We start from the raw sequence: 20041 nt of genomic DNA on the forward strand, positions 1-20041 counted from the left end.
CTGGAGATATACCTCCATAAAATCAAAAAACCAGAACCTTTCTTAAATGAAGATACATTTTGGAAGCCACAGTTGTTTTAGTAATTTAAAAGACCTGTTCTAAGGTTATTCCGTGCACATTTCAATTGTTTAATAATTAGATCTCTGGCACTACGAATAAATTCATCTTTGATCACACCATGTACAAAATCTGAGAAGTGTTTACAAACATGTGTATGCAAATGTACCTCTTAGGCGAAGTGATATGTATGAACAGGATGGAGAAAAAAATGTATGATGGTGTTAAAAAAAAAAAACGCCTTTCTTAGATTATGCACTACGTTTACACTTAATTTTTTCCACTATTTTTCACATATTTTCCGTGTTTGACTTACGAAATTCGTAACCTAACGCCAAGCCTTTTCATGACGGGAATATGTTTTTCACCTCATTCAAGAGAAAATAAATAATAAATAAATCATGTTTTAAGACAAGTTGCACATGATGATGGACCCACACGGTCCGAAACGCATCAGGTGTTTAATCAAACACGAAAATTTGTGACTGAAGGCGTTTTTTAATTCATACTTCCAGTGTATGATCAAGATCGTAATTTTCTTTCTTCAGACCATAACACTTACTCATTCTTAATAAATGCCTCAGACAGGTCAACAGAAACAGCCCTTTGCCCTGAACCAAAATCTCTCTCTTTCTATGGGATGATGTGAGGCAAAAACAGATTAGCAATTGAAACGTCACCTTAGAAAAATTATATACGACTGTGCTTAAACTGACACACAATATTTTTAGCGCAACGCAATCTGACTTTCAAAAATCCCCAAAAAAAATGGCCCTGACTAACATTAATCTATACGTTTCACAAATCGCTTACCTCACAAAAATCTTCGTTACTCGAACTACTGCAATACAGCGAGCGCCACTACTGCCAGCTAAATAAAAGATTCAAACTACGGAAGGCACTAACTACTGATAGGGATAGTTAGCAAATGAAAGATTTTAATAGAGAACAAACAATGTATTTACCTTAATATCATCAAAAGTCATAATATATATAGCAGTTTATGACATCCAGTCTTACAAATTTCAAAACTCCACCATTTCTTTCCCCACATCCACCACTGCTGGCGGCTCACCTCCAACTGCGCAACGCTACACGCTGTTCACATCCAGCTGCCCAACACTACAATGGCAGACAACAATGCAAACTAGCCACAGACTGCACACAGCACAGCCAGTGATTTTCATACAGAGCGCTACGTGGCGTTACCAATATAAAAACCTGATCAGCCTACTTACATAGCCCCCATGCTCCCCACACAAAAAATTTTACAAATTCTTTTGGGCAGTGGCCAATAATGATTTGATAAAATTTTTCATAATTACAATAACAAAGATATCAAATGCACACACTTATTCATACAATGTTGGTCAAAAGCTAAAATTTTCTCGCAGTCCATAAAGACAGTCCTGATCATTCATCACAGTAAAATTGCAGTGTTTTTCTCAAAGTCTGAACAGTAAAAGAAAATGCACATGGAAGTAGTGGATTTCCATGCTGTCTTGAAGAAGTAGTGTTGTCCTTCCAACGGAAAGACAGTGCTGACACTCGACATGCAGACAGGTAATGGGCCACAACAGAGCAAACCCACAACAGAGTCATTCGAAGTTTTGAAGACTATTGGTAGGTAGGTCATCACAGAGTAGACCCACTGTAGTCGTGGTAGAGATTGTGGTATTGGTGGAGGTGCAGACCCACTGCAGTCCTTGTAGAAATAACGGTGCTGGTGAGTCAGCAAAGGTGTAGACCCACTGTAGTCCTTCCAGAAATAATGGTATTGGTGGGTCATCAAAGATACAGACCCACTGTAGTCCTTGTAGAGATGGCCAGCAGCCATCTGTTGCACCTGTGCAGGTGCACAATCACCACTGAAGAGTCTTGCGGATAATATAGCAAGTCCATAACCACCACTTGTGCACTCACAAAGTTTTTGGAATTGTCCTTAGAACCAGCAATGCTGTTATCCAGTCCCTTGCTGAATTATTAACACACGTGCAAACACTAACAGTCCCTACTCCTCACATATTGTCCATATACTATGACCAACAGAAACGTGTACAGTGAAATGGAACTTACAAGTTAATAATATGAACTGGTGTCAATTACAATTTTATAACATAAGAATACAATAACAATGGTGCAAAATACATCATTAAAAACATAATAATACAGATAACATTTGTAGTAATAGGGGCTTTACAAAAGAATAGGAATAAACATGTACATCAGTGTTACAAGAATAATGACATAAGTACATATATAAAATAATGAGAAAAGTTTTCGAAACATTAATTTCACACATGAGCATTAAAACAGAACAGAATAAATAACGTCCAAACATCTTTACAAAGAAAATAGCTTAGTATTTGAAAAATTCTACAACATAAATCTTATTAGCTAAACACATAAAGACAGGAAAAAGACAAATTCACATAGTGTAATAACACAAAAATACAGGACGGGGTTTGTTTTCAGTGTAACATTTGGTACTGCAGTCCAACCCAAAACGTCATTCCATAGATCTTTCGTCTTATCTCAACATTTGCTTCCACCAAAAAAAATCCTATCCAAGCATGCTTTCTGTATTTATATGTTCACATATTTCTTACCTCATTATTTATTTCCAAGAAAATCCTACCTAAACCTGTTGTCCCTAAACCCTAATTTTTGTTCATATCCTCTTTCAAAATCCTTTTTTGGCCAAATCATTTTCTTATAGCTTCTCAATGCATTTCATCCAATTCATCACAACTCGTTCTCATGTATAGTCTACCCCCAATTAAGCTAACTTAAATCTACTGAGCTCAGATGCTAAACTAAGGGACGAGGTAATGCAGCAGCGCAAAACAATTAACACAAACAGCAATGGGAAAAAAAGTTGAAAATGGCAAAGCAATTGCAATATTACAACTAATATAAGGCACTGTGCAGCAAACAAGAAAAATAAATCCGTAGTAAAACTGGCTTAACAGAGTAATACGAAGTCAAATTCAGTAACACTATGCCTGGCACACAGCAGCAGCAAATGCAATAACTTATATCTAAACATGACAAAGCTCAAGCAGAAAAAATATTACAGTAAAAATGGCCATGTTTAATACCTATGTCACATCTTAACACTAGGGAGATGCATCACGATAAGTTGCTGTAGCACACAAGTTACCGAATCGTTTAAAAAATTATTTATGCAGTTCCTGTGAAGGGAAATGTCTGTTTGTGCTCTCTTTTCTAAGGAAGTACATCATAAATGTATTCTTTCCTGGGTCTGTAGACAGAAAATAGTGATATTAGTACATCTATTAAATTTTACAATAACCAATACTGCAGTGCAGCTAGAAACTAGATATTAAACGAAATGAGCAAATATATATAGCCTATATAGAGCAATGCATGAAACGTCATTCACTAGGCAAATGGCGTCCCCAAAGGCAAAAGAATCTCTCAACTAGAAAGACAATAAATGTAAAATGTTTCTCATCATTTCATTAGGCATTTCAGTAAATATCATAAATTAAGAGCTCCACAGTGTAATCATATGTTCTCAAGTTTGAGTGTGTCGTATTTGCGATGCTTTCTACAAAGAAATGTCAATAGTGAGGATAATGGCCTCTGAAAAGGCACACGCTAATGGCTTTTTCTCCAGGCATCTGACACAGCTGGCCACTCAAGACGCATTACGTCAAGGTCACTTGGCTTACTTACCAAAATATTTACGACACCAGTTTGCACTACTGTGACAGTCTCATATAAAAATTTCACAGTTCGAGAATTTGCGTTGTAAATCTGTAGAAACAAAATCCTATAAATATAACAGTGTCCAAAAAATATTCGTCGGCATTGTGATACATTCACGCATTTAGACACATTTCATAACTCTTAAAGTATGATTCTTGGTTTCCAACATACTTTTTCACAAGTCAGAGTCCCTAACCACTACTCATTATTCCTTCGTCAATATTTCATCATAATAAATACGTAGCATAATCAAATTCCTCATATAGCATCAGCTTATTGATCATAAACATACCGCAACAGCGTAATACACATCGTCATCATAACATCATAAAACCTCAGCCAAATCTCAAAAAAGGTGTAGCTTTCTGCAGTAATGTCAAAACCTAAAAAAAATTATCTGCTAATTTCAATAGTGTCATCTACGTCAAACGTACTTTAAAAATCATGCTCCCTTACCGAATACATCATTCAAAGCTAACTAACATAGTATCACAATGGTTCCAAAAAAATATGAACAGTTCACAAAGTACAGACAAAATACATTTTCATAAGTGTGAAGTTACCCAACTGTGTAATTGCGTAAACATGTGTCACTGATGTAGTAAAAAAATGTTTATCTCTCAGTTAAATGATCAGATAGCTGTGTAATTTGTGTGTTAGAGAAATATGGTATCGATGTGTAAAGTTGTATAAGCAAATACCATATTAGCTAGGGCTCCTTGTGCTTGCCAACACATGGTACACAAAGTAGGCATGTACCCCCTGAGGATTAATGTAATTATACCCTCAGGTGTTACAGATTACAGCAATGGAATGAAATGTATCATGGAAAATCTTTGTAATTCAAAAATCTTGAAAAATAAATGGTTCAAGTACAAAATTATTCACTCAAATGCGTGTCCTGTAGCGCTAAATGTGCGTCTTGTTCTAAGATAATTCTATGGAAGTGTCGTAGTTATCGTCCCCTGTATGCAAAGTTCTGCTGAAGTCAATGTACTTACCTCGTAATAAACGAAGTGAATTGCTTTGCGTATAGATATCTTAGTGATTACGCTTATTGCCATGATGAAGGAAGTACTGTGCTGTAACATATTGTTGTGCTACGGAAAAGGCTGTCTCATTGTAGCTATACCACAAAAGTTACAACTAAAACATGTTTTACTTTCCAGAATAATTCAGAAAAACTGTGCAGATATAAAACAGATACACCGCAAAAGCAGCATTGTAAATTGTCACTCATTAGTAGCGTCATGATAAAATCGTGTAGTTGTCACATAAACTAACCACTGTGTCATCTGGTATCTCACAGAAAGTACTTTAAATGCAGAATGTATCTTCAAGTAAACCAAAATGTTGCATTAAAATCTCATTAACAGTACCAGTATATGTCCTAAGTATGTAAGCCTGGTAGTCGTTACGTAATCGTGCAACTAACAAGCAAGAATGTATAAATACAACACTGTGTCGTCTGTTCACTATAACAATGCATTCGTAATTTCTGTTTAAAAATGTTCCCTAGATTCTAGACTGGATATTTAACTTCAAACATAGTTGCATGTTAACAGATTCTAAGTCTGACAAAGCGTACTGGTAATGTAAAGTGAAAAGTTTTATAGCAAAGACTAAGTTAAAAAGCAGATTATCTCTCAATAAATGGTTTTACATGTGAAATGTGGTGTAACCTTTGCTCTTCCTAGTACGCAGAGTTTCAACTTTAACGCAATTATCATGTGGTACACGTTGGCAAAGGATACTGGAATTTTTCTCAAGGTTAGCGTCTATGTTATTTTTCCCTGAGCCAGCGGGCGCACGTGGCTGCCTGCGACGCGAGTCATTGCCTGTTGCTTTGTTGGCGTGCGTCGTTATTAGGGTTAGGAGACCTAACTTCTACAAATTCACCTTGTCGAGAGTGCCCTGCTCTGTTTGAATCTCGCCAGTTCTGATGCAATTCAGGTCTGTCGTTACGATCATATCGTCTGTCGTCATGTCGATAGATTCCATAGTTTCTTTCTTGTCGGTCACGTGGTGGAGAATTTCTCCCTGAATCGTAACTACGCGCTGAACTGTTGCGTCTTTAGTTATTCTGTGTCCCTTGATAATAATTGTTTTTGTTCCCATACTATCTGTTTCTATGATTGTCTCTGTGATAGTCACTACTGCGGAGAGGTGATCTTTCCCTGTAACTATTATTCTGCCAACGGTTGTCATACGGATGGTGTCTGTTTTGGTCACGATTTGTGTTGTGAGAATAGCCTTGTCGCGTCCAGTTATTATTTCTTTCATCACAGAATTGCGACAGATGTGACCTGTAATTGTTGTGTTCCTGTTTTTGCGTTCCGCGATTGTCAGTGTCAATTTCTAATTCTTGTAAGAGTCCCTGAAAAGCTTCAATGTCGTCTTTACAACGTCCTGCCAAAATAATATGTCGTAAATGTTCAGGTAATTTGATTAAGCAAATGAGTTCTGAAGGGCTGTATGGGTTTGAAAGATATTGATTCTTATGCAACATGTCTTCAGAATATATGACAAGACTGGAAAATTCAGATTGTTCAAAGCATTTCATCATCATGATGCTATGTTTTACTCGGTCTTGTGTAGCTTGAGACCAATATGCTGAGAGGGAGGCATGGTAAAATTCTCCTTCACTGTGGCAATCGTGAATGACCGATCGCATTCTTACAGCTGGTTCATTCTCTAAGTAGCCACACATAAATTCTAATCTGTGTTCTAATGACCAGTTGGGAGGAAAACAATGAGAGAATTGATGGAGCCACGCTTGTGGATGAATGTCGTTGCCAGAATTCTTAAATGTTTTGAATTTACGTGTAGTAATGAACAGCTTGTAGTCAAAATCATCATGTCGGCGAGTAGCATATCGGTCATTGTTACGTCGTGTCGGCGCTTCCATCTCAAAATTCGGTGCGCCTTGCGAATTTATTTCATAATTTCCGAAATGCCCTGTGTTATTATTTTGTGGCTTTTCCGTATTTGTAAGTCCCTCTTCCCGTGTTGGAGCCCGAGTGTCCTCTGAAATATGAAATTTTTGTTTTACTTGTGCCAACTGATCTTGTACTTCCCGGATTTCTCTTTTGTGTTGCGTATTAATTTGATTCTGATTTTGTTTGAATTTCTTAATTTGTTCATACTCCTCTGTGTCATTAAAGACTACTTGTTTTGTGTCATTCGGATTATCCTCTACCTTCATAGATAAATTATTTAGCTGACCCGAAAGTTCAACTACTTTCTCTGATAATGAACTAATTTCCTCAATGTGTCTTTCTGAACCAATTTTCAGAGTATCTACTGTGTCCTTTAAGTTTTCTTGAGTTTTTGCAAGTTGCGTAACCGAATCGGTAGATGCAACTGAGTCGATTTTAGCTTGCAAGGTCTCATGATTTTGATGAACAATAGTTTGCAGTTCTTTTATGGCTGCCTCGTGATTCTGTAATGCATTTTCATGACGCGAAAAAATAGGTTGAAAATGCTCACAAATCTGTGTTTTTACGTCGTTACAGACTTTTTGACATTTCGATTCAATGTTATGTAACTCAGTAGTTAAATCTTCACGTGTTTGTTCAAGTGTGGTGTCTAACTTTTGAAGCTTTTGCTGTGTTTGTCTCTGATTTTGGTCTATTGTGTCTAACTGTTGCTGTGTTTGTCTCTGATTTTGTTCCATTGTGTCTAACTTTTGAAGATTTTGTTCCATTGTGTCTAACTTTTGAAGCTTTTGCTGTGTTTGTCTCTGATTTTGTTCCATTGTGTCTAACTTTTGAAGATTTTGTTCCATTGTGTCTAACTTTTGAAGCTTTTGTCCTATTTGTTGCATTAATTGTAATAACAATGCACTGGTGTCTGAAACATGTTCCTCAGTGCTATTCGGCAATGCATTTGAACCGGCAATATTCGCAGTTTGAAAAGCAGAAAATGTGTCTTGACTTATTTGAGAAAAGAGTGAGGACGCAAAACCTGAATCTACAGTATTTGCAAGATTGTGTCCTGTCATTTCGGATTCCTGAGGCAAGCTGTTGCCGACCGATCGATCGATAATGCTTCCCTGTTCACTAATTGTTTCACTGTCTACACCATTGTTTGCAGCCCGCTCCATTTCCCTATGTACAATTACCAAATTACTACTTTGAACATTAGTTAATTCATTACTCGGTGGCGCTAACACACTGCTTTCGTCTTCACTGTCGTTTCTCAGTTTACTTTGGAGCCTAGTATTACGTTTTTCACACGCCATTATTGTCACAATATTTCACACGATAACACAGAAAAGCACAATTTAAAGAGCAAAAATAAGAAAACAAATTAACATAGCACTGAAAATAATATCTCGTCAATTCCAAGCGCAGCTGCGAAATACTTGCTGCAAATCTACATGCATGCCACAACTGTTTTACTGTACAACAATGAAAAACTACAACTACAAAGGAAATTCTCTCTATAATTACGCGCTAGCAATAAACAAAAGCTACACTAATTACACAAACTACAAGAAAAAATCAGAAGATTCCAGTGAGGTATCCTCGTCTAAGGGTCGACATATGAAACGTCCCCTTAGAAAAATTATATACGACTGTGCTTAAACTGACACACTGAACGTACTCAGACATTTCTCTCTTTACCTATTCTGATCAACACTAAACTGAGACACAATATTTTTAGCGCAACGCAACCTGACTTCCAAAAATCCCAAAAAAAAAAAATGGCCCTGACTAACATTAACCTATACGTTTCACAAATCGCTTACCTCACAAAAATCTTCGTTACTCGAACTACTGCAATACAGCGAGCGCCACTACTGCCAGCTAAATAAAAGATTCAAACTACGGAAGGCACTAACTACTGATAGGGATAGTTAGCAAATGAAAGATTTTAATAGAGAACAAACAATGTATTTACCTTAATATCATCAAAAGTTATAATATATATAGCAGTTTATGACATCCAGTCTTACAAATTTCAAAACTCCACCATTTCTTTCCCCACATCCACCACTGCTGGCGGCTCACCTCCAACTGCGCAACGCTACGCGCTGTTCACATCTAGCTGCCCAACACTACAATGGCAGACAACAATGCAAACTAGCCACAGACTGCACACAGCACAGCCAGTGATTTTCATACAGAGCGCTACGTGGCGTTACCAATATAAAAACCTGAACAGCCCACTTAGACAATCTGTGTTGACATCGTACCTAAACACTACTGTAGGTATGCACACGTTTCACGAAAAATTAGTTCAACTTCGGTTTGCCTTGTCATCATCATGTTACTATGGAAATTGATGGCACTATATCATGAGGCTTGGTATAGAGCTACATGCTACTTGTCTTTATACCTATGTTACAAATCAATTTACAAAGTCCCATATATTTCTAAGAATTCGGGTGTCAAGAAATATTTTTAAACATTTCACCATGTAATGACAGCTGCATCTTATTGTGTTCTCTGTTCCTTAGGACTATAATTCACCTTACGATAGTCCGTGAACGCAGTCGGTATTGAGAATTACAGCAAGGCTGTGAACCATGTTGACTCTACTTTGTCCGTTACTGAAGAAGATGTGGCTGTTGTTTTATGGCAGCAGACAGTCACATAACGTTATTAATTAATATTTTTAGTTGTTTAGACGGGCATAGAACTATATGTTTCGGAGCTTCGTGATTCTAATGGAGCCTTATTATTAATATGTCTAACAAAAGACAAGTCTATGAGCTGTAAAATAAAATAATACTTATTCTAATGCATCTTATTATGGCAGCCTGTCTGCTGTTCTTGCCTTTATCGTTAGTTTGTCAGTAGCTAGGCAGTTTGTGTTCCAAATACGATATAACAACAGTGTAGTCATATTTTACAGCAATCTGTGTAAATGTTGGCGTATAAAGTACAGTTCGTGGGAAAGCAGCGACTGATGCATTGTTTATCGTCATGTGACGAGATATCGTAGCGCAACAGATATTTTTATCACGTCCACTGTTATAAATCGTACATTTAGTAAACACTTTTGCTTCCACTTGTCCACACGTATCAGACAACATTGTTTACGTTTTAGTACAAAAACTGGTCTACATAACTTATAAGCTGTAGTTATGTGACATTTGACAGTGTACATTTTATTTTTTTTCCTTTCACTTTCTGTCAGGCTCTAATATCTGAGAGAGAAAAGTATGTACATAGAACTGGTCTGAGATGAGTGGCACATTTACTGATTTCATTTACAGACATTGCTGTAAAACATGACTACAGTGTCGTTATATCGAACTTGAAGCATCATCTGCAGCTATCCAGCAACTACAACAGGGTAAGTTATGATAGGTTTCGTTTCATTTTACAACGTACCGATGTGTTTTGCGTTAAAGACAATCAACTACCAGATGATGGGCTAATGTCTTTCAAATGGTTCAAATGGCTCTGAGCACTATGGGACTTAACTTCTGAGGTCATCAGTCCCCTAGGACTTAGAACTACTTAAACCTAACTAACCTAGTGACATCACACACATCCATGCCCGAGGCAGGATTCGAACCTGCGATCGCAGCGGTCGCGCGGTTCCAGACTGTAGCGCCTAGAACCGCTCGGCCACTTCGGCTGGCGGCTAATGTCTGAAATGCATAGTGCTGTACCCACGTAAGCAACAAAAAAGACATCGTCATCAAAAATATTACATCACTGGTTGCAGCCGTAAACATATAATAAAAATTAAAACATTTTTAAACCATAGATGAGTCGGTGATTTGTTTATATAAACCTTCATACGTTAACAACCGTGACAACGTAAATATGCGTAAAGTGAATTAAAATTACACAAAATATATCCATGGTTTGAGAAAAATACGAAATGTTGAGTGAGTTCACGAATTATATGTGAGTAATTATCACAGTCTTATGTTGTTGTATTGGTGTACTTACCCTTAGGTATTTTGGTATTGGTAACCGTACTGGATGTTTGCCTCTTTTCAGTTGTCGGAAGGGTTGTACCAAACGAAGTATTGCGGTGGTAAACACTGGGACGCATGTGCGTGACCGAGACAGAATCGTCATTCCGTTATCCAGATCACACATTTCTTATGATTTTCCTAAATCGATTGAGAGACATGACGTGGAGATTCTTTGGAAAAGAGATGACCTACTTCCTTGCTCATCTTTCTCTTGCCAAAGTTTTCAGACAATCGCTAATGATCTCATCGTCGACGGGGCGTTGAAGTCCAATCTTCCTTCCTTCTCGATGAAGGTTACACGCATTTTGGAATGTTCAGCAACTTTTCACTCATGGAATAAGTGGAACGGAGACCAGTGATAATACTTTTATGATTATAGAAATCAAACGTGTCTGACATAAAATATACGTAGTAATTATCAGTTTGACAAAAAAATACGGAAAAGATCAACGAATTACGGAATATTTTTCTCAGCAATTTTTTTTTACTTGGACTTCCGCCAATTTCAGTTTTGAGATTTCAGAACCACGTAAATTGCTGTCGTTCTTCTACTGAAACGACCAGAATTTGATTTTTTTTACATCCTCATGAAAGAATCATCCATATGTGTTCTGCACGCCAACGATGTCCGATGTACTAGAAAGCTTAATGCCAAAAGACACACCGGTCCAACGGTGTTAATATAAGGCAACCAAAATGCGCAGAAAGCATAGATCTCTCATAACAACAGCTGATGCACGCTCCTGAGATGTTTACTATCGGAAGCACTGTATTTGGAGACAGTACCAGTTGTCGCTGTGTAACATATGAATGTGTCTTTCAGACATGTCCGAAAGAAGAGACACCACGTATTCATATAATTAAGTCGCCTCGATGGGCAGTAAATCCACGACCTTCAGTGCGGATGCACAGTTACGTTCGACCTCCTGCGGGAATCCCGAAGTAGCGAGCGTGGAGGACTTGGATGGGGACTGTGGATAGGTGGCAATAGATGGGAGTGTGAGCATGTCGGGAGGCGTGCCGATATAGGCCACGCAATCACGATAAATACTGTGTCTGGATGGCACAGTGGTTGATGCAACTGCAAAGTAAACAGAAGATGCCGGGATCGAATCCCAGTCCAGCACACATTTTTCACTCACGGTCGCTGATTCTGCACAAAGTCCCGATGCAGATGATTTCAGTAGTCCCTTTCCTTTCCTTCCCCCCCCCCCCCCATCTTCAGTTTACATAATTCTGTCTAACTAGCTTTAGTGGCAAGCATCGGCAGTTTCTTGCCGTAGCAAATGAGGTGACCACGAGATAAGGCTGGGTGTTTGCTGCATTCTGGGATCGAAACTCGGATGTACGTAATGGGCAAAAGACTAGCATAAAATGTAAAATAAACGGTACGTGTGTACCATGTCAATAGCTGTACTTAGCTCGAACGTCAGAAGCGTGCTTCTTCACCACAGCCAACGTTCGGTGGCCGCGGGCTCTCAGTTTACCTGTGTCTGTGAACGTTCCTTGCCCTCGGAGCCTCCACCCACACAGATACGTCTACAGTGGTGCTGTACACAGAACTAGGACTTGTCTCAAAAGTCTGCGTGGGGCTACTTCTGAGTCCAGTATTATTGGGCAGACCACTGAGGGCACGCCTCTCTCTGTTGCCATGTCAAGAAAAGCCGCAAAATGTGGTCACAATGGCGGTAGATGGTAGTTCATCCACAAGTCGTCGCACTGCCCGTGTGCGTTGTATTTCTGCAAACAAGCCCATTTACTGGTTCAAGGCACGTAAGGCTGTACGATCCATCACAGTCGTCCTCTCGGACGCTAGTCTCGTTGGGCTGCTGAAACCCCACAAGGTGATGAGTATGGCCACCCTGAAAACTACAGTTACACATCTGCGTGATAGTCGTGGGATTCCGTCCAACGCGAGCAGCAATATCGCAAAACATACTCCGCTGTCTCGACAGCATGATCCTGCCGCTCTCGAATTCCAACACGTCTGACAGACGTTTCTTCTCCTTACATGAGGCATGACAGGTTCTTCTCATAAACAAATAACTCTCCGACGCTGACGTGGAAACGATGGGTTTCATCAAGGCTTTGTAGGAGAGGAGACTGGTATTGTGTTGCAGTCGCCGTGTTTGTCTAGTTATAAGGTAAGTTATAGTTTAATGCAGACTTCGGGATTTTTCACATTGACGACTGATTGCCAGGGATTAATGAAGCGATAACTGAGAGAAAAAATACCGACTGGGCATAGAGTCTCCGACTTTTGGACTTATAGTGCGGCACGTATCATTAAAGCTCCTCAAGCATGATTGAAGATAGCACTCAGTACATAGTATTAAGACAAGCAGTACCATCCATCTGTACCACAAACGAGAGATGATTGCCAGATAAAGCAACCCCACAAAAAAGGTCTGCAAAACGACCGTTATATGCCGCTAGTTTGGTGGCAACATGCACACTTTATAACAAAAGCACCGTGTGTCAAAAGGAAAACTTCAGCGGCGTTCGAGTATAAAAGCACAACGGGGAATTCGAACTCTACAAATCTTAGAACAATGACAGGTATATCTTTTTAGAATTCATGATAATACATAAATAAGACATAAAAATAATATATGAATTTTCGCGCTACTGAGATATATAAATTTACGACACATTGTAAATTATAAAAGCTTGGAACAATTCTACGATTATACACGAGTTAAATTTTGTGTATAAACATTTGGCATGTCTAGATATTGCTCCAAATTGTGATACTCCTTATAAGAGCAGTCGATTTTGCTTTTAACGATACAGGTAATCTATCGTTTTTAGAATTTAGAATGTGTATTATATTTTTATACGTGAACACCACTAAAGTTCTTCGTGTGATATGTTAACTGTTTACTACGAATAAAGAAAAGAAGTATATAAAAAGGACATATAGGCGCTAAACTAGCGTCACCTAAAGATTGCTTTGTTTACGTTTCTACTGTAGACCGCATTGAATTAAGCCTGTGCGATGAACACTGTCATCATGTTCGTATGAGTCGTTTCATATATGGAGGCAAACGAAGGGTCTCAGACACAACGAGTATATAGTAAACACGTAGAACCACATATCAGTACAAACTTCATAGTATATTGTATCGAATGGCAAGTAGTGTCGTCTCGATAAACTTCATACTTCGTAAATTATTGCGAAATGTATACCCTAATTACATTTTGAAATCCTCTTTTGACGTCCACGTAGGCAAGGGAAAGAATAAGATGATGCACTCATGCCTTGACGCTGATAACTATCACTAATCAGCAATCAGTAATGACTCTGACGTAACAGCACTTGCTAAAGTATGTAGTCAGTTTTCCATTAATCTTCGTCAGTCGTAACTGAATTTATCTTGCAGGTACCAGTCGTCGTCTTAATACCGCATTAAGTCTCAATCTTACACGTGACTCCCGCCCTTGAGATTCACTTAATCGGTAAGGAATGCTGCGTATAGCAGCATTACATACACAGAGCGACTAGGCAGTTTTTTGTTGTCGTCATAAACGCTGTGTATCTGCCAAAGTGGTAACACAGCCAGCGCATCTGTATTACCACACGCGTTAGTATTTCATTTACGTTTATGACTCAATATTTGACACATAGACTCACTCAACCTGTGGTACTGTACTGCAGTATAGAGTATGAGCGGAAAAAAGTCAAGTATGCTCCTGTTTTAAAGATTCTCGCTGAAAAGTAGCGTACCACTTGACAGTCTACCTTCCTCAGCACTTCAAACATATTCGTGCTCTTTTTAACATGCAAATCATCTCTCACTACCACAATCTCCCCTAACTGTAGCTAGTTTACACCCACTAGTCCATCGCTGTAAGCCGCTCATGCACATCCACTCCCAGCTGCCTCTTGTCACTCACTCACTCACTCCAACTCGTTATCATTATGTCTCTGTGTATCTTTATCACTGTCTTCTGTCTCAAAGCCACAGTCGTTCTGCCTACTATTACTGTTTCTTCTCGCTGCCACTGTCTCCCTGTCACCCTAACTGCCGCTATCTCATTCATTCCTTTCCACTGCTGCTGTCACTTCTCACTGATGCTGCCTCTCTCTTCCTCATGGTCATTGTTACAGACTATCTCTCATTATCACTGATTATCCACCCACTTCCTTATTCCTCTCCCACTGGCCCTGTCGCCATCACTTCTTTCCCAGCACTGTTCTGCCACTGTCAGCTACATTCCCCTGTCACTTTGTCCCTCTCTTTCTCTCACACAGCCATTATCTCCTTCGCTCTTTCTATACCACTCTCCTTCGCTCTTTCCATACCAAAACCACTGTCTACTATCTTCCAGTGTTTATTGCTTTTCTGTCTCTTTCCCACACTCACTTATCCTCTTCTTTCAGCCTGAAAAGTGCGAAAATATTTTAATGGTGCTGAGCAAGGTAGAATGAGGTTGATGGTATCCCACTTTTTAGTCAGAATCTTTTAATAAACAGGAACATTTTCACCATTTTTGTGCTCTGATAGCTGCATTTTTCGCCTGGTTCACTTCTCTTTTCCCTGCCGCTGCAGAAAATATCAACTCATACGAGGTCTGTTCAAAAAATTCCAGAACTTTCTCCACAAAATTTTTCTGCTTACCTTTTACTTATTGTGCATTGTCTCCTTCGAAATACTCTCCTCCACAATTGATACACCGCTACCAACGCCGTTTCCACACCCGGAAGCAGTCTTGGTACATGTTTTTCTGGATCGCACGAAGCGCTGTCTGTGAATTTGCTTTTATCTCGTCTATCGTTGCAAATCTTCGTCCTTTCAACGAGGTTTTCGACTTTGGAAATAAAAGAAGCCCGCAGGGGCCAGGTCTTGAGAGTACGAAGGATGAAGAGCACAGTGATTCCGTTTTTTGTGCAATGGTCTCGCACCAACAGGGATGAATGTGCGGGCACGTTATCGTGATGCATGAGCCATGAATTGTTTCGCCACATTTCAGGCCGTTTCCTTCACACATTTTCTCGCAAGCGTCGCAAAGCGTCCCGATAGCATCATCGATTAACAGTTTGTCCCTGTGGCATGAGTACATGATGAACTTATTCTTCAAAGCAAGCTATCAGCATGGTTTGGAAATTTGATCTGATCTGACGAGCTTTTTTGGTCTTTTAGAACCTTTCCCGACCCTTTGTGAAGACTGAACCTTGGTCTCAACATCATAACGGTAGATCCACGTCTCATCACCAGTTATGATTCTCTTAAGGAACAATTTGTTCTCATTTGCACGATCCAAATGCTCTTTACAGATTGTGAGGCGAAGGTCTTTCTATTCTTGACTCATGAGCCGTGGAACGAACTTGGCAGCCACATGATGCATTTCAAGGTGCAGTGTTAGGATTTCACGACATGATCCAACTGAAATCTTACATTCTTCTGCAGCCTCTCGGACAGAAAATCTTCGATTGGCACGCACGATTTCATTGACGTTTCTGACATGGGCGTCATCGGTAGACGTTGAAGGGCGTTCTGAACGAGGGTCATCTTTTAACTTCTGTCCGGCCTTTTTTAAACTGTGAGAACCACACGCGACACTGGGTATGACTTAGTCAGTCATCACCGTAGGTCCTGCATCATTTGGTGAGTCTCTGTAAAGGTTTTCTCTGAGTTTCACGCAAAATTTAATACAGAAACCTTGCTACTCGAACTCTGCCATCTGGAAATTCGCAAACCGTGCGACACAACGTTCTACTCAATATGGCACTGAACAATAACTAACAGACATGCAACAATAAAACTTCCGGCAGTTACGCGTTAAATACAGGCGTGTGCTGGGATGCCAACCGCATTTCGTTCCAACACACCACTGGCGCGAAATTGCGAATGTTCTGGAATTTTTTGAACAGACCTCGCATGATAAGAACTGTATGCGTCAGTAAAATTTTGATATTTTACTTAAATGAAATTGAAGTAAAGCAAAATTAATTTTAGACCTGACACTGGATTTTACGTGTACAACAATTTCACATGTGCTCCAGTACTGCAACATTGTGTTCCTGACAGCCCTTCTGGTGATAACTGAGACACAAAAATACAGCATACGTCTCCGTGCTACGTTACTTTATAAACTACGTTATCGCCTCACACACGGTTTTAAGTTCATGTTTTACGTGTACACGTAGGGCAACTTTGAACCTCTGTATCTCGGGAATGGATAAAGATTTCAAGAACATTTTCAAGGTAGGTCGAGATCGGTATCTTAGGAATATGTCGTACAACTTTCAGTCATTTGTTGTGCATAGCCGTCTTGAAATCCGCGTCTCGGTTTTGGTACCCAAAATCCATGTTTTTGAGGTGTTTCTTGATTATGGATGAAAAATTTTGAAAACGGAAAAATGACTTGTCTAGAAAAATGCCTAGAAAGCATACCATTAAGACGTGAGCAATTTTCTGGGTAAGATATTTAGACATCCGCTGCTAACGCCAAAAAAATGGTGAAAAACGCTTTTTTCGGGTTTTCTCAGGAACCACACATGAGCTAAATGCTGCCTCCATAAAGGCCTTTGCGGCGCAGAGGAGACCATCTGTAAAGCAAAATGATCCAACCGCTTATCTCTATTTACCTAAGCAGGTGGAAGTGTGTAATATTCAAAATTTGACCTTATACTGTAGGATAGTTACAGTAAGATGGTCCTTCTGTTGGGTATACAGATAGTCCCTATCCCCAGAGCTATCTAAAACGCTTACCACTATTTATTTATCACCAATACAACCAAAGGCATGAGCACCGAAAAAATCCAGTTTTTATGCTCGAGGTTTTGGAACCTACTGGGAGCGCAAGCTGTAGTATGCGTGCCGATAAGTTGAGCAACACAGAAGATTTATCCGGGTTTCCCAATAAACGCTTCCAAACTTCCCAACAGAGCAGCACGTCTCGCAATTTGCCTAGCGCGCCTCACGTTAGTTCCGACGCACGGGCAAATGTGGTTGTAAAACCTTTGATTGTGGAGTTCGTGATGTGGTAATTATTGTATATCAATGACTTTCAATTACCCTAACCTATATTTCATTTGCTTCCCCACTAAGACAACCTCTTATTTTTTTACCATTGATTTCGTGAGTGATTCGATTAGAATAGAAGTAAGTCTAGTTTGATAGCTTAAGCTGTAAACCCTCCTTTAATTCTTTCGACTAAATAATCCATGATTATTTTATATTTTTAGCCGTATTATACTTCACATGTATTTCACACAGTCATTTGAAAGCTACGCTCTAATGAAATCATGTGAGTTAGTATGGGGAGAGGAAATAGTAGGGAACCGGAATAAAATAATAACTGGATCCTTTTACTGATCTCCCAATTCAAATGTTGCAATTGCTGAAATGTTCAAAAAAAGCTTGAGTTTAATATTGAACACGTACCGGACTCATGGTGGTAACTTTAATTTACCCCGATATGTTGGCAAAAACACCCGGAGGTAGCCTACTCATAAAACATCATCCAAAATTGTGCTAATGCATTCTTCAGAAATTATTTTGAGGAGTTAGTTCATGAGCCCAAGCGAATAGCAAACGATTGTGAAAACACACTTGACCTCTTAGCAAAAAATTATCCTGAGCTAATAACAAACATCAAAACGGATACAACGATTAGTTAGCACTGGGTTGTCGTAGCGAGATTGAATGCTGTAATCTCCAAATTCTCCAAAAATAAACGAAAAGTACACCTATTCAGAAAAGCAGATGAAAATTCCCTTCCTTCCAAATTAATAATGTAAGTTCAGACCAGATGTGGCTTGAATTCAACGAAATAGTATCGGCAGCAACTGAGAGATTTATACCAAATAAATTAACAAATGACATAGCTGATTCTCCTTGGCACACAAACCGGGTCAGAACAATGTTGCAGAAACAACGAAACAAACATGCCAAATTTAAACAGACGCAAAATCCCCAAGCTGGGTGATCTTCTACAGAAGCTCGAAATTAAGCGCGGACTACAATGCAAGATGCTTACAATAGTTTCCACAACGAAACTTTGCTCGAAACCTGGCAGAAAATCCAAAGAGGTTCTAGTCGTATGTGAAATATGCTAGCGGCAAGACACAATGAATGCCTTCTTTGTGCGATGGCAATGGAGATACTATCGAAGACAGTGCTGGTGAAGTAGAGTTACTAAACAAAGTCTTTACAAAAGAAAACGAAGTAAATATTCCAGAATTCGAATCAAGAACAGCTGCCAATGTGTAACGTAGAAGTAGATATCCTCGGAGTAGTGAAGCAACTTAAATCACTTAATAAAGGCAAGTCTTCCGGTCCAGACTGTATACCAGCTAGGTTCCTTTCAGATTATGCTGATGCGATAGCTCCATACTTCACAATCATATACAACCGTTCGCTAGACGCAAGATTCGTACCCAAAGACTGGAAAGTTGCACAGGCCACAGCAACATTCAAGGAAGGTAGTAGGAGTTGTCCACTAAATTACAGGCTCATATCGTTAACGTCGATATGCAGCAGGATTTTCGAACGTATATTCTTCGAACATTAAGAATTACCTCGAAGAAAACGCTCTATTGTCACACAGTCCACACGGCTGTAAAAAACATCGTTCTTGCAAAACACAACTAGCTCTTTACTCACACGAAGTGCTGAGTGCTATTGACAAGAAATTTCAAATTGGTTCCGTGTTAGATTTCCCGAAGGCTTTTGCCACTGTACCATACAAGCGGCTTGTAGTGAAACTGCATGCTTATAAAATATCGTCTCAGTTATGTGTCTGGATTCCTGATTTCCTGTCGGAGGGGTCACAGTTCGTAGTAACTGACGAAAAGTCATCGGGTTAAAGAGAAGAGATTTCTGGCGTTCCTCAAGGTGTGTTATAGGTCCTATGCTGTTCCTTACCTATACAAACGATTTGGTAGACAATCTGAGCAGCCATTTTAGGTTGTTTGCAGATGACGCTGTCATTTATCGACTAGTAAAGTCATCAGAAGATCAAAAGAAAATGCAAAACGATTCAGAAAAGATATCTCTATGGTGCGAAAATTGTCAATTGATCCTAAATAACGCAAAGTGTGAGGTCATCCACACGCGTGCTGAAAGGAATCCGTTAAATTTCGGTTACACGACATATCAGTCGAATCTAATGGCCCCAAATTCAACTAAATACCTAGGAATTACAATTACGAAGAACTTAAATTGGAAGGCCCACATAGAAAATGTTGTGGGGAAGGCTAACCAAAGACTGCGTTTTATTGGCAGGACACTTAGAAAACGTAACAGATCTACTAAGGAGACCGCCTGCACTACGCTTGTCCGTCCTCTTTTAGAATA

The sequence above is a fragment of the Schistocerca piceifrons genome, chromosome 3 (assembly GCF_021461385.2).
Source record: "Schistocerca piceifrons isolate TAMUIC-IGC-003096 chromosome 3, iqSchPice1.1, whole genome shotgun sequence".
Taxonomy (NCBI): Eukaryota; Metazoa; Arthropoda; class Insecta; order Orthoptera; family Acrididae; genus Schistocerca; species Schistocerca piceifrons.